Below are 14,046 nucleotides of genomic sequence, written 5' to 3'. Positions count from 1 at the left end.
TTAAATAAAAAATCTCAAAATTTTGAAAGATTAATTCATTTTCTTTTATTCAAATTTTGAACAAAAAATAAAATAAAAATAATGAAAGTATCTTCCCACTCAAGATTCACTATGTAACACCTTAGATTCAGCCTATGCGTTTGGACTAAGTCTAGCGAATTACATTAAAGATTCTCAAAGGCATTTTTCCAAAAATATTATTCGACAATTTAAAATCATATTATAAATGACATTTATAAAAGTATATAATAATTAACAGTAAAAACTCATTTCGTAAATATAAAATATGAAAGAGACCAAGTAAAATAAAACATGAAATAAATCCGGAACATCGAAAATCAAGTACCAGTAGCAAAAGCAATAAACATCATAAAACGATAAATACTTCAAAAATAAGGTACATGTCACCATAATTAAAAGCAGTTCGGAAGACAGAATATTACAACAAAATGATTTGAATTAAATGTACCAATCCTCCAAGTGTCTGATACAAAATGTATATCCGATAGTATCTGAAAGGAGGTAAAACAGTTTGAAAAGTGAGCTAGAGGTTCAGTGTGTCCCAACAGTGCAGAAATAAAAATATACATTTATGATTTGTAAAATCAGTACAGATCATAGTCATTAAAACATCATAGGATTTTTTTATTTAAAAACTCTACATCGTCCTCCAACCGAACGCCATGTGCAGATCCCCAGAAATGCACGACCTAAGGGAGTACCTTGGGGCATGCAAGCCTACCCAAGACAATTCTTGGGGCCACAAAGGCTTACCCAAGAAATGTAACATCCCAAATAACGGGTTAGTGACTAAATTGTAAAAAATTCAAAATTTGGTGATTAAAGTAGAATAATTGAATAGTTTAAAAATAATTGTTAGTAAATATGAAATGAATTAAAGGATAAAATGGTCATTTGCAAGGAAAAATAATAATTAAAATTTTGGATGGGGTTATATTATAACCCACGTGGGGCATGAGTAGGAAAAAAATGTTTCCAGATTTCTCTCATCTCTTCTTCCTTCTTTCTTATCTTCTTCACTCTTCTCTTCTTCCAAACGTGAAGACCCAAGCTTAAGGTAAGAATCTGAACCTTGGTCGTTTCTTTGATTTTTAGCTTGGAAATTGAAGTTTGGATGTTATATAAGCTAAAGGAAAGCTTATATGACATTAAGACAACAAGATAAGTGTTTTAGAGATAGATTTGGAAAATGGGTTTTTAGATGAAATTTTGATATGGATGAGTTTTTGAAGTTTGAATAAGATTTTTGACTTGTCAAGAAGTTAATTACGGAATATGGAGTGTTAGAATTGGATTTAAAACATGTTGAAAATTGGGTATGGTTTTTAGCTTTGAGAATTTGAATTAAGGAACCTTGTATGAGAAATTTAGTGAAGAGTTGATGATTTTCGGGTTTGAACAGTAAAATTTTAGATTATGCAGAGGGAACCGTCACCCCCTGGGGGGATCGATTCCCCCTAAAAGAAAAGGTTGAAGTTTGGTTTATTAAATTAGTCTAAGTTGTTAGTATCAAATTACAAGGGTTAGGCTTCTGATAACCATCTTGAAAATTATGTTTATGTAGATATAAAACGTAATTCTATTCCAGAATAATTGAAGAGTTAGGATTGAAACAACGAAAGCGAGGCCAAGGTGAGTGCCTATTATAAGTATAGTACAATAGAATAAGACTTATGATAAGTCTAATTCCTATGTTGAGTTTTATAGAACAATAGTTATGAACATGCATACATGATAATTATTATGATACATGCATAAGGTATATATGCTCATATGATTCGATAAATGATATATGTGAATAAATTCAAATGCACATGTGATATGATAAGTGACATGAGCACATGAACATATGAAATATAAGAATGATGCCCATAGTATACGATATGAGAGCTATAGGTATAGTTGGCATGCCAAGAGTCGAGGGTTTTATAGGTCCTTAGGGACAACTCATAGGTCCTTTGGGATATATTCACAGGTCCTTCGGGATAAATTTCATATGCCACTCAGTGGGACTTATACGAGTTGTGGTGACAGCAATAGTGCTCAACCTCAATGTACTCGAATACCTTGAGTTCTCATTAATGTACATGGGCTTATAGAATGTTATCAAAGGTAATTGCATTATTATTGTTGTATGTTACCATATTGAATTATATGTTATATCATTGAATGGATAGATCACATGTTCATATTCATAAGGAATGCATCATTATTATATTTATATGTCTCACTAAGTCTATGACTTAGCGTGTAAGTGATTTACATGTAGGTACAGAAAAGTAAGAAGATCGATCCTAAGAGCAGCAACGCAGCATACCATCATTAGAGGATCAAATCAGAAGTAAACAACAAAGTATGTATTTTAGTTGTATAAAGTGTGTTGGCATGTAATAAGTTGTTAGTTACGAACACTCTGATCGGCTTTTCTAATGTTTTGAATATAATTATGTAAATGTATAGTAATGAACGGTTGAATTTTTACGAATTTTATGTACATTTTACGGAAGTATTATAGCAGTACTGTAGCAGGGGAATCGTTCCCTGTAGCAGGGGAATCGATTCCCTATTTGTAAAATGGAAAATTTAACATTTTGGTACTGTAGCAGGTTACTGTTCACGGTACTGTAGCAGGTTACTGTTCATACGTATTTTAGTGTTCGCAAATATATTTTTACCTCAAAATTTTATACTGAATATAATTTAATAATATATTATCGTATTTTCCTAAAATAAGTTCAAATGTTTTGTTAATTTGTAAGGTAAAGTATTTTAAAAAGGTAATGTGACATTTCAGACTCGTATTCGAGTCGGGTACGGGTTGGGGGTGTTACAAGAAATCTCAGGGTCACGGAGCCTACCCAAGGCTCGACTTAGATCCATAAGGAATTATCAATCGGTGTTGAACCTATCCGAGAAATTACCAACATCGACTGAACCTGCCAGAGTCTTCATACCAGAACTCAGAGTACCCCTAAGAAAATATTTTTCAGACAATAACCAGTATTAACAGTAATTCAGAGTTCATGCAGATCATCAGTTCAGAAAACCAGTATCCAGAAATCATAAGTCAGCAATCATGCTTTACATTTCAGTAAATATAGAATCAGGTAAATCATACAGTAGTCAAATCAAATCAAACATTGTATTTCAAATCAGAGTAAACAATCATGTGCACATGAGATTTCAAACAGATATTTAAAATATTTATACTGCACATAAGGAGCACACCTCGCAAAACGGGTCAATCCGGAAGATCTATTGAGCACCAGCCTCACTACGCTCTTCTACTGTACGAAAACCTAAGTCATATAAGAACAAAATTATTATCAGAGTAGTACACTAAACTGAGTGTTTAACAAGGTTATAGAACTATACGAATAATCACGGGCTCTCGTAGACGAGCGGGTCGGGATGAACAACTTTGAGTTCAAGCTTCCAATATTTTCCTCACGGTCCAGACCATCAAAATTACTGACTTGTATCCAAATAATTTCCCTCGCCATAAAGATAGCTTATTAGAATTAAAATAATTATTTGGAAACCCAATTAGTATAATATAATACTTGTGGGGCTACTCTAATAATTAATCACTAAAATTAGGGACTGAACCGAATTAATTTGCACTATTGGGCCATAAACTAAAACTAATGGAAACTATGAGATAAGGCTAAGTTCTTACCAAACCTTGAGGACTCATGATGAGATTTTCAACTTTATTTTTTCAAGTCTCTACCCACGTGATTTTCTTGTTGGAATCATAACCCCATTTTCCCAACATTTCAATCTCATTTCTTTAAAATTTCATAAACATTCCACATCTTCACACTACATCTTCAAATCGTAGTTGTGAAGCTGTATTCCATTTTCGAGAATGAGAACTCGGAATTTCAATTGCAGCAGCTGCCACCTTGCGAAGAAGAACCATCTCGACCTCCAAATGGCCCTAGAATTTCACCGTAACCAACTTTTATGCCGTACGACTCATTGAACACATCAAAAACTCCATCCTGAATCTTTGTGTATATGGTTGCAGCAGTTTCTATAAATGTCTCCTCAACATTGTGACCAGTTTTGGCCGATACCTCCACGAAGATCAAACCATGCTCCTTGGCGAATATTTGATTCATAAAGTAAACAAAATTCGTTGAGTGCTGCGAGCAGAACATGATCCGGGCTTTCATGGATTTGTTGAAAGTTGAATTCATTGTAGAGAATCGAACAAGTTCTGAAAACGAGGAGAAGCACCGCGAGAAAAAGGAAATGGGGTTTATTTTTTTCTAGTCTTAGGTTGATGTACCTATGGTCGTTAATGGTGGTTTCGTAGGTGAAGAAAAGGTACATGGGTGGAGCTCACGTCGTTAGCCATTGGATTTCGACTGAGCTTCGTGGTGATTTGCATCGTCGGTGTTGGTGTAGCTCGACTAAGCTTGGTGGTTTCTGCAGGGAGTTGCTGCAGGGAGGTTAATCCAAGGCTATTGGGGGGTAGTCGGGTCGAGTTTACCATTTCTTTGGTTTGGTTCCCTGGTATGATTGAATTTAGGCCATTGCCAACATTTAGAGCGTTGGTCTCAGTAAGACCACAAAATGCGGGAGTTTCCAGCTTCAAATTGGATGAGAGATGGACCATTATAAATTCGTTTCAACTCCATGGTAGTACCATTGTCGAAGAATCTCAAACAAAGCATGTCTGAAACGTTGGGTGAGGAAAACGAAGGTCTCAACCCACACAAGAAGTCAAAACCCATTCCCAGAGACGATCCCAGTAAAGGAAACATTGGGATTAAAAGGGGTTTGAAAAGAAATTCCTGGAAATGTAGAACAACTGAGAGATGATGCTAAAGCACACGCTAATGTGAGATTCGAAGTTTCAGATATAAAGACCGTGGAAAGTGAAAACCCGGTAAAACAAAAGAAAGAAATAAATATTGAAGAACAGATGAGAGGAAAGTGGTCGAATCTGCCAAAAATGGGTAATCACCCGATATTTAAAAGTAAAACAAATCTTTACTGTTTCCAATCAGAAACAGTAACCTGGCCCGGTTGTTAAGGCATGGTCGGCCACTACATGGGATAAGGTTTCAAAACCCCATAACCACTCATTATTTAACTTTTAGTGATAGAGGATTTTTTGTCTATGGAAAATTGACAGGGCAGATCCCTAATCTTCCTATATATTTTGATATTAAAAAAACTATTAAAAATCTTATCCATTTGATCACTTAATTAAATAATTAAATTAAACAAATTTTTAAAGCAAAAATTTGGGGTGTGACACACTATCTATTTTTTTTCGACAAATCTCAAAAAAAATGTTAAATCTATAAAGATTCATTTAAAGCATTTTCTTTATTTATTGATTCTCTTTTAAACAGAGTTTTCGAACAAAACAAAAAATAAATTAAGAAAGAAAATAAAAATACTTATCTTTAAAAAGATTCTTTTTTATTCCTTGTATTATTCAGATTACAATGAATGCCTATCTTCTTTCTCTTCCCTCTTTCTTCTCCTAGTTTTCTCCTCTTTCTTTTTTGTTCCTAATGGAATAGAAAAAATCCCCGACTTTCTACATCCAGTGATCTAGACCATTTATATTAATGATATAAACGATACAACGTCTTCAATTCAATGATATTTGATGTAGTTTTTCCTATAATATGTTATATAACTTACTACTACTTTTCATAATACTAATATATAATTTATATACCAACATGGATCAATCTGTATCGGTTAATAATTTCACTGCCTATCGATCGAAATTATACACCTCTCCATATGTAAATATTAATACTTCATATTGTTGGTCTCCGCACTCTCGATGTGTGAACTATCCTGACGAGGCACTTCAACACCCTCTTTAAGAAATAAATTCCAGATTTAAAATTGAGTACAAACACTACAAAGATAATATCATTTATTAAGATTTCATAAACTACTTGACAAGCAGCACACAATATTAGAAATAATCATACTGAAATCCTATTATTTTTCAGGAGAAGCGGCGAATCTTTAACGGCGGCAATCACTGCTGTATACTGAACAATTGGGAGGTGCCTTTGTACTTGGATTCCTTGGAGGACCACAGGATTTGCCTGTGTAACGGCCGCAGGCGGCTTCATGAGGGTCTTGTGATCTCCTCGTTGGATGTTTACTGTCGGCGAAGCCCGATGCTGCACTTACTTCGTATACCATTTTTGCTTGCTCTGAATCCATCAACATCTCCACCGTCTCTATGTCCTTTGAAAGCTGCAGCTGCAGCTTCAGGCACTCCTCCTTTGAAAAACCATCGCACCACCGGCTTCCGGTGCTCTTGTTCTTCTTGACCGCATCGGCAGCACAGTATCGGCAGGTGCTCCACAGCATCACCATTATCATTAGCACCACCATTGCTGAACTTAAACCTCCCATGTTTCTCCTGCTAAAACTCTATTCATAAAATTTCACTACATTTGAAGTTCATATATAAAAAATTAATATAAAAAAAACTTTAGTAGAAGAAAACGAGTATACAATGGCCACAATTAATGAATGGCCAAGGAAATAGATAATTAAAAGAGAAAATAACCTCAGTGACCGAAAATACCTTATAATATACGATTTTAACCAATTTTTTTGGATTTGCCAAAATAACTAACAAAATCGCAACGCGAACTCTAATTTTTCAACTCAGTTTCCAAATTCGCAACGCGATTTTGCGATAGTCCAAGTTCGCGTTGCGATTTTCCAAATTTACGTTAGTCCAAATTCGTTGCGATAATCGAAGTTCGCGTTGCAATAGTTCAAGTATTTGTTGCGATTTTCTAAATTCGTTGCTGTAGATACTCGATTTGTCCGGGGTTATGTCGGAGCAGACCCAAAGCAATGGTAACCTAACCCGATCCCAAACCAGCTGGAGGCCCATCTCAAGCCCAATGGTTATCAGCAGTTGAAGAAGGAAAATCAAGATCGGTTTTTAACAGTTAACAACCAGATGGTGGGGGGTTAACAATGGGCTTAAAAAAGGGAGAGAACGGATAGAACATGGAGAAAAGGATTGTAATTTTCTTCGCAACTATTCGAGAGCAATAGAATACGGTATCCCAGTTTTATTTGGTTCACCATTTCTGATGAACAACACATCATTATCGTAAAAAATAAAAATAAAACACCAACAAGAATAATCAACAGAAAAAGAGACAGCAACCAATCGAAAAATCAAAGGATCTTCTTCCTCTTCATTTTTTCATGCAGAGCTACAATAGATTTCTTTTTCGTTTTCCTTTAAGCAAGGTAAGTATTAAAACTCGTTTTTGTATATGAGGTATTTCTTTATATAAAAAATCAGTGGAAATTTCTTGAGATATTCGATTTATTTTAAGTTCTAGTGTGGTTATGTGAGTGTTTTGAAATATAAGTAAAATAAGGGAGGAAGTAGGGTCGATTTGGTTTAGCTTTTACCTCTATAGTTGTCGTGAGTGTTGGATTAGGAGGGCTCGGGCTTCATCGAGGGTTGCGAAAGCGTGGTGGCCTGCCGAGCATCGCTGTGGGATCTTGGTGTACAGCCACCGTTCGTGAAGGGAGATAATCATAGAAGAGTAAGATGGCCATGGCAACCGTTCGGTCGAATGGAAGAGAAGTAGAGAGGAAAGAAAGAGGAAAAATGGCTGAGGGTTAGGTTTAGCATGAGTTTAGGATTAGTTTTAGTTTAAAGTAGGTTTTATGTTAGGTTATTAGGCTAATTACTTTGAGGTCACTGCGTAGCCGTTGATTTCCATTTTGGTCCTTTAGTCCTTGAAACATAGTTGTTTGAATTATTCTTTGTTTGTACATTTGCTATGCGGTTTTGTAAATCTACATTTTGGTCCAGCATGTAATTGTGGATTTATTTCCTAGTAGTCATGCATTTATTTGGTTAGTTCATTTTAACCCATGAATAGAGTGTCTTATATTATTTTTAATTTGATCTTCATAGTTTTATGCGTATTTAAGTTCAGTCCCAAATGTTGTGTCATTTAGTTCTTGTTATTTTAGGCATTTTGCTTTATGTTTTGCATGTTTCGTTTGAATCCCTAGGCTGAATTTTTCATGTTAGTAATTTTGTCCTTATTTTATGCGAATTTAATTTCAGTCCTATATATGTTTAGGTATTTATTTCAAATTTGATACATGGAATGTGGTGGTTTTATATGTTAGGACTTTATTTATGCTGAATTTGATTTTAACTTTAAAGTTTATGGCTCTTCGTTCAGTCCTTATGTTTGTTTGACATGGCATTTTTATTCATTTGTGTATTATCTAGGTATAGGTTTTCTTGAAATCATTCTGCACAATTTGTATGATCTCACGTGCATAACTCGACCTATTACATAATCGGACTAAGGGTAATACCCTTTAATTTTAAAATTGTGAGTGGCCTGTCTTAACTGATTAGAGGGCCGTTATGACCATTTTAAGTTAAAAGTGTATCCCGAAAAGTAAAACCAAAAATTGATTTGTTACCTAAATTTTGGAACGAAAGAAAAGGAAATGTTTTATTTAAATTTATCGAGAAAAGGTTGTTATAGCTTTTAAGATCTAATCTCGATATTGTAAAACAATCGAACATTTCTTTATCTTTCTAAAATGATTGGTAATTTTAATTTAATTCGTTTGAGTGTTCTTGATGTTTTAAATTTACATTTTTGTTTTATGGGATCAAAAATCAAATTAAGTTCGAATTTGTAAAGTTCATTGCAAAAAAGAATTAATCGATTAGGTACCGATTTAGGGCGTGTGGGGGTGCTAATCATTCCCCACACGTAACCGTTCCCGAACTCATTTTTGGTAAGCATACTCAATTATGTTTTAATTAAAATTAATTTTTATTTAAATGACAAAGCATTTTTGGGTGCCAAATCACACCCTAATCAAAGATTGGTGGCGACTCTTTGAACCGTATTTTTGATCGTAAAGGAAATTCAAAATTTTTCGAAACGAGAGGTCTTTAGATCGCATTTGTTTTTAAATTAAATGATAATTTAGAATTAATGTGGTTTCAAAATCTCACCTTTCAAGAAAATCGTTTCGACAGCTTGGCGACTCCGCTGGGGACATTTTTTTAGAGAGTCAGGCCAATAGTCGATTAATTATCTGTCTTTGCAATTGAAAGTTATAAATTTGTTTTATTTGGTTTTGATCACTTATTGGTTTAATATTTGTTTATAATATTAACCAATAAATAGTTGTACTGATATGTTGTTAATGGTTTCAGATTAATTGTGTATTTGGAATTGATTTTGAGTGTTTTTATTGTTTGTTTTTCGCTTTTCCTCACACATGCACAGTTACATTATCATAAATGAGCTAAAACCCGCTCAGTCCTGTTTAAGTAGGAGTGAGAGACTATGCCCTCGTGTGGTTTTCACCTCCGCGGGGATAGGGATCACTCCTGGAGCTCACGCCTTATGGTCCTCGTGATGGTAATCACCTCCGCATGGACATAAGGAGATGTGTTCCTCGAAATGAACTCGATCCCCTAAAGCTGTGATGGGCCAGGATGAGGGTTCGGTAGCCAAGGGGGCACCGACAAGGACAATTCGAGAACCTATTATTTAGAACCGAACCCAGCATATAGTGAACATAGAGCCCGAATTTAGGTCGAGCCTAACCCGAACCTTAAGAGTCCCGTGAGGAGGGTACACAAGGAAAAGCTTTTTGAGTCATTTAATTTTGCTTTTGAATAAATGTACTACGAACTAGAAATCATGCGGTTAGGTTTATTTTTCTAGAACAAACATGCGAATTAGATATCATGCGGTTAGGATTTTTTGTGAATGACAAAGTATGGGGTAGATATCATGTGGGTAGGATCAACTAAAGTATGATTGGGTAGCCATATATGAGGGTAGGTTTATTTGATTTATAGTACTTATTATTTTGTTGTTTATATTATGTGCACTAACCCATTTTTTTTATATGTCTATTTTATTTGATTTTATTGCATTTACATCTTCATGTCATCACAAGGTGTTAATTTGCAAGTGATTGATAATGAGAAGGCTAGACAATTGAGACAAAAAATTCTCAACCATGTAGTCAAACCGGGAGATACAAAGTTCGACTGATCATGAAGAATGATATCTGCTGAATGAAGAAATCAACTGATTGAAGACTTCCTTTAATGGGCAAAGGCCAAGATGTTGATTCAAGAGATAGATACAATTATACCAAGGACGAGAATACCCTTCACAAAGACAGATCATTGTATTGAAAGTAAAAATGGAGACCTCAGATTCAATTTAAAGACATCTGACGTCATCAAAGGTGATAAAGTACGCCGATAACTTTGGGTGCAATATTAGATTCCATGAAGAGTACGGCTCAAGGAAATGAAGAAATGAAGAATCACATTTATATTTTTAATACATGGTGTACGGAATTCTTGTTGTCTAAATGAAGGTTGTTCTATAGTGGTCACTTTTAGGATTAACACCTTTTGCATGTGCATTTGCATTTGCATTTGCATTCTTATTAGCATTAATTTATTTATTTTGTTATTGTTGCTTTTTGTCATTTTGTTATCTCATTTGTACTAACTTGTTTCTATATTGTTTTTTTCTCTTTGTCCACATTGCATGATCATGACATATTCAAAAGGTGTTGATTTGTGAGTGGTCATCATAGTAAAAGGTTTTCATGACGGACAAAGGGTTCGTGATCAAGCAGGCTAACATAGTCAAGAAGTGGCATCCTGTGAAAGCTTCGAGAATAGTGGAGGGTTGTGTGTATAAGATCATATGGCGCACAAAGAGCACAATGAGATAAGAGAGATAAAAGAGCAAATGTCCAAGATGATGGATAGAATAGATGTTTGTCCAAAGGAAGAGAGACTTCTACAAAAGAAAGAAAGAACTCAATGAAAACAATCTCGAGGTGTCAGATACGCAATGGACTACTTTAGAACCTGTTGATTCTAGTCAGTATCAGAAATCACGCACAATCATTGTTCGTATCAACAAGTTGTTTGGAAATGCCAAGGAAATAGTGGCAACTATAGAAGTTCAGAAGGATGAAAAGAAGCCATGCAGTCAGAACTCGTTGGTGTTTGATAGTTTACTTCCAACATCAAGGGAAATAAAAATGGAAACTCCAATTCAACCCAAGTTGAGAGGTGGCTCTCATTGTGATTCCATCCCAATATCATATAAGGAATTGTATGATGAACTGTTAGAAGCCCGAGAAGTGGCACCGCATTATGTAAAACCTTTGCAACCTCCATATCCAAGTTGATATGACGTCAACGTTCGTTGTGAATATCATGCTGGAGTTCAAGGACATTCTATTGAGAATTGTTCTACCTTCAAACGTCGAGTCCAACTTCTTCTAGATCATGGAGTATTGGAGTTTGAATTGAAAGGACAACCCAGTTTGAAAACAGATTATCCTGTTGAGTTTGAACCAACAGTGACCAAAGGTAAGGGTATCAGTAAGGAAATCCAGGAAGAAAATTGTTTGCCAAAATACGAAGCTCTGATTCGTCATTTAAGAAGTGAAAATGATAAATTGAGCAGAGAGATGGAAGCCATGCGAGATGATTTTCAAAGGATCAATCAAGCTTTAAATTTGCTGGTATGGGAAATGTACTAGATGAGTGGATAACAGGAGTCGCTAAACTGAGGAATGACGCTGAACAGTGGAGAAGGAATTGTAAGGTACACGAGGGTCGAGCCGAGAAGTTTTCTCATGATTTACATATTGCAGAAAGAAGACGCAATTTAGTTGTTGATAATTTGGGAAAATATCAAGCCGAAATTCAGACGTTGAACAGATCCATTGCCAATATGGAAATCTCATATCAGCGCCATAAGCGGGAGAATGACGTTGAGCTAGAAGCCGTTAGAGCCAAGAACAAGAAGTTGATGAAGATTGTGGATGATTATAGTGATCTTATGCAAGAGCTTCATACCACAATGACTTTCTTACAAGGAAGATTCAACAGTGTCTACAGCTCCGAGAGTCAGCACTTAAGATAGAGAAAAGGGACAAAGTCATGAAAGAAGTTATGACCCAAGCAAGCAATGTGGCTCAGAAATGGGTTGATTTAGCTGGCTTTGCAAGAGAATTAAAGCAGATTGACAACTCAACCCCCGAGCATGAGTGGAAATTAAATTGGCTTTTGAAGGAGATAGAAAAGTTCGGAGTGAAAGTTGTCCGTTATATGTAAAGTTTGTTGATGAACCGAACCTTTGTGTTCAATGAAAGTTGTTTAAGATGGTCACTCTGGAATGACACCTTTTGTATTTGCATCTGGCATTTGCATTACATGTATTTATTTAAGCATTTACATGCATTAATTATAAAAACACAGAAATAATTTATGGAAGGTTATGTGACAGTAATAACAAGATCATCCATTCATACTACTTCCTCATCATTATGAATAAGAAAATGGAAATAATGGAGCAATCTCATAAGGGATCACAAGATCAGTTGCAAGAGCAGTTAGTCGGGTCACAACAAGATACGGGGAATCAAGCATCGGGTTCTTTGCAAGGCGTATCGAATCAAATGATCCAGGTACTGGTACCACAGGCTGCTAGTAAGAGAAAATAGAGGATAAAGGAAATCAATCTCATCAGACTGGTACATCAAGAGTGAATTTGCCCTGGAGCGTCTAACTCAGACCTAGGGACGAGCCTCATCAATTTTGAACAATTTGAAGACAAATTCAGGTGGTTGAATGAAGCCATTGAAGATATGAAGATTGTTAATGCCCTCACAAGGAGTTAGAAGCTAGAGAACTTAGTTTGGTCCCTGATTTGGTCATCCCACATGAATTTAGGGTGCCTAATTTTGAGAAATATGATGGCACTAGTTGTCCCATAATTCATCTAAAGATGTTTTGTAGAAAGATGGAAGGGTACCTAAATAATGACAATATGTTGATTCATTACTTCCATGATAGTCTTGCTGGGCCAGCTATAGTATGGTATAACCGTTTGAACAAAGAACAGATCAAGACATGGGTCAACCTAGCTGATGCTTTTCTGGGACAATATCAATATGTTAAAGGCTTAGCCCCAAAACGTCCTGACCTTCAAAGGATAAGAATGAAAGCTACTGAGAGCTTTAAAGAATATGCCCTAAGATGGAGAGGAGTGGCAGCACAAGTTCAACCTCTTTTGTTAGAAGAAGAAATATCATATGTATTTCACGATTCTCTTCCAGCTCCTTTCTTTGAGTTAATGTTGGGAAAGTCGACGAATAACTTCAAGGATCTTATGAAAGCTGGAGAGTTAATTGAGGATGCAATCAGCAAAGGAAACTTGAAAGACACTTCTAAAAACCCAACCGATCAAGAGGAACAAACTGATGAGGTGAATGAATGTTACGTCAAGAGCTCTCAAAGCCGTAAAAGAAAATGGGTAGCGGGTTACTCGAGACTTCCAAAGAAAGTCCCAAGATCAAAAAATGCTTTGAAAGTGTTCCAAACTCCTATCTCAGATCTATATCCCCATTTGATTGAAGGTCAATACCTCACACCGAGGCCAGTGAAAGTGCAACCAGACCCTTCTGCTCATAGCTATGATCAAGATAGTGTCTGTGATTTCCACTTGGGGGCATTGAGACATTCTACGGGAAACTGTAGGCCGTTGTTAAAGGAGATAGAGATGCTTGTGGCAAATGGGACATTAACAGAGGAATTGGTGGAACAGTGGATGACGAGCTCGAGTGGGGCATCAAAGAGCAATATGTAATATCCGTTTGAGTTAAGTGCCACGACATTAGATGGGTAATGAGGCCTCCTAGATAGGAAGAGATCATTTCATTCTATCATGAAGCTTTATTCCATTTGCAAAATCATGTTTGAACTTGTTTTTCATCATTTCTCAGTTTTTTTGTATAATGATATTTAAATAAATTCATGTTACTTTAAGGATGGTAAGCATTAAATCAAATTTGCAACTTGAAATTCTTTGAATATCAACTGAATTAAAAACTCTTTAAATGATTAGAGTTATAAATCTTTGACAAGATGACAAGGTTGAAACCTGATAAAACAAGGAC

General features: G+C 35.6%; 1 long non-coding RNA gene across 1 annotated transcript; it reads right to left on the bottom strand.

Moving 5' to 3' along the window:
- Positions 1-411: 411 nt before the first annotated feature.
- LOC120133255 lies at positions 412-4,963 on the bottom strand. Its single transcript, XR_005517077.1, has 3 exons — positions 3,397-4,963; positions 3,250-3,320; positions 412-512 (listed from the first exon to the last, which is right to left on the bottom strand). It is a non-coding gene; the product is annotated as an uncharacterized LOC120133255 (long non-coding RNA).
- Positions 4,964-14,046: the final 9,083 nt, after the last annotated feature.

This window comes from Hibiscus syriacus, unplaced genomic scaffold, assembly GCF_006381635.1.
Source record: "Hibiscus syriacus cultivar Baekdansim isolate YM2019G1 unplaced genomic scaffold, ASM638163v2 tig00001732_pilon, whole genome shotgun sequence".
NCBI classification, from domain to species: Eukaryota; Viridiplantae; Streptophyta; class Magnoliopsida; order Malvales; family Malvaceae; genus Hibiscus; species Hibiscus syriacus.
This window is presented reverse-complemented; position numbering and strand designations above follow the sequence as displayed.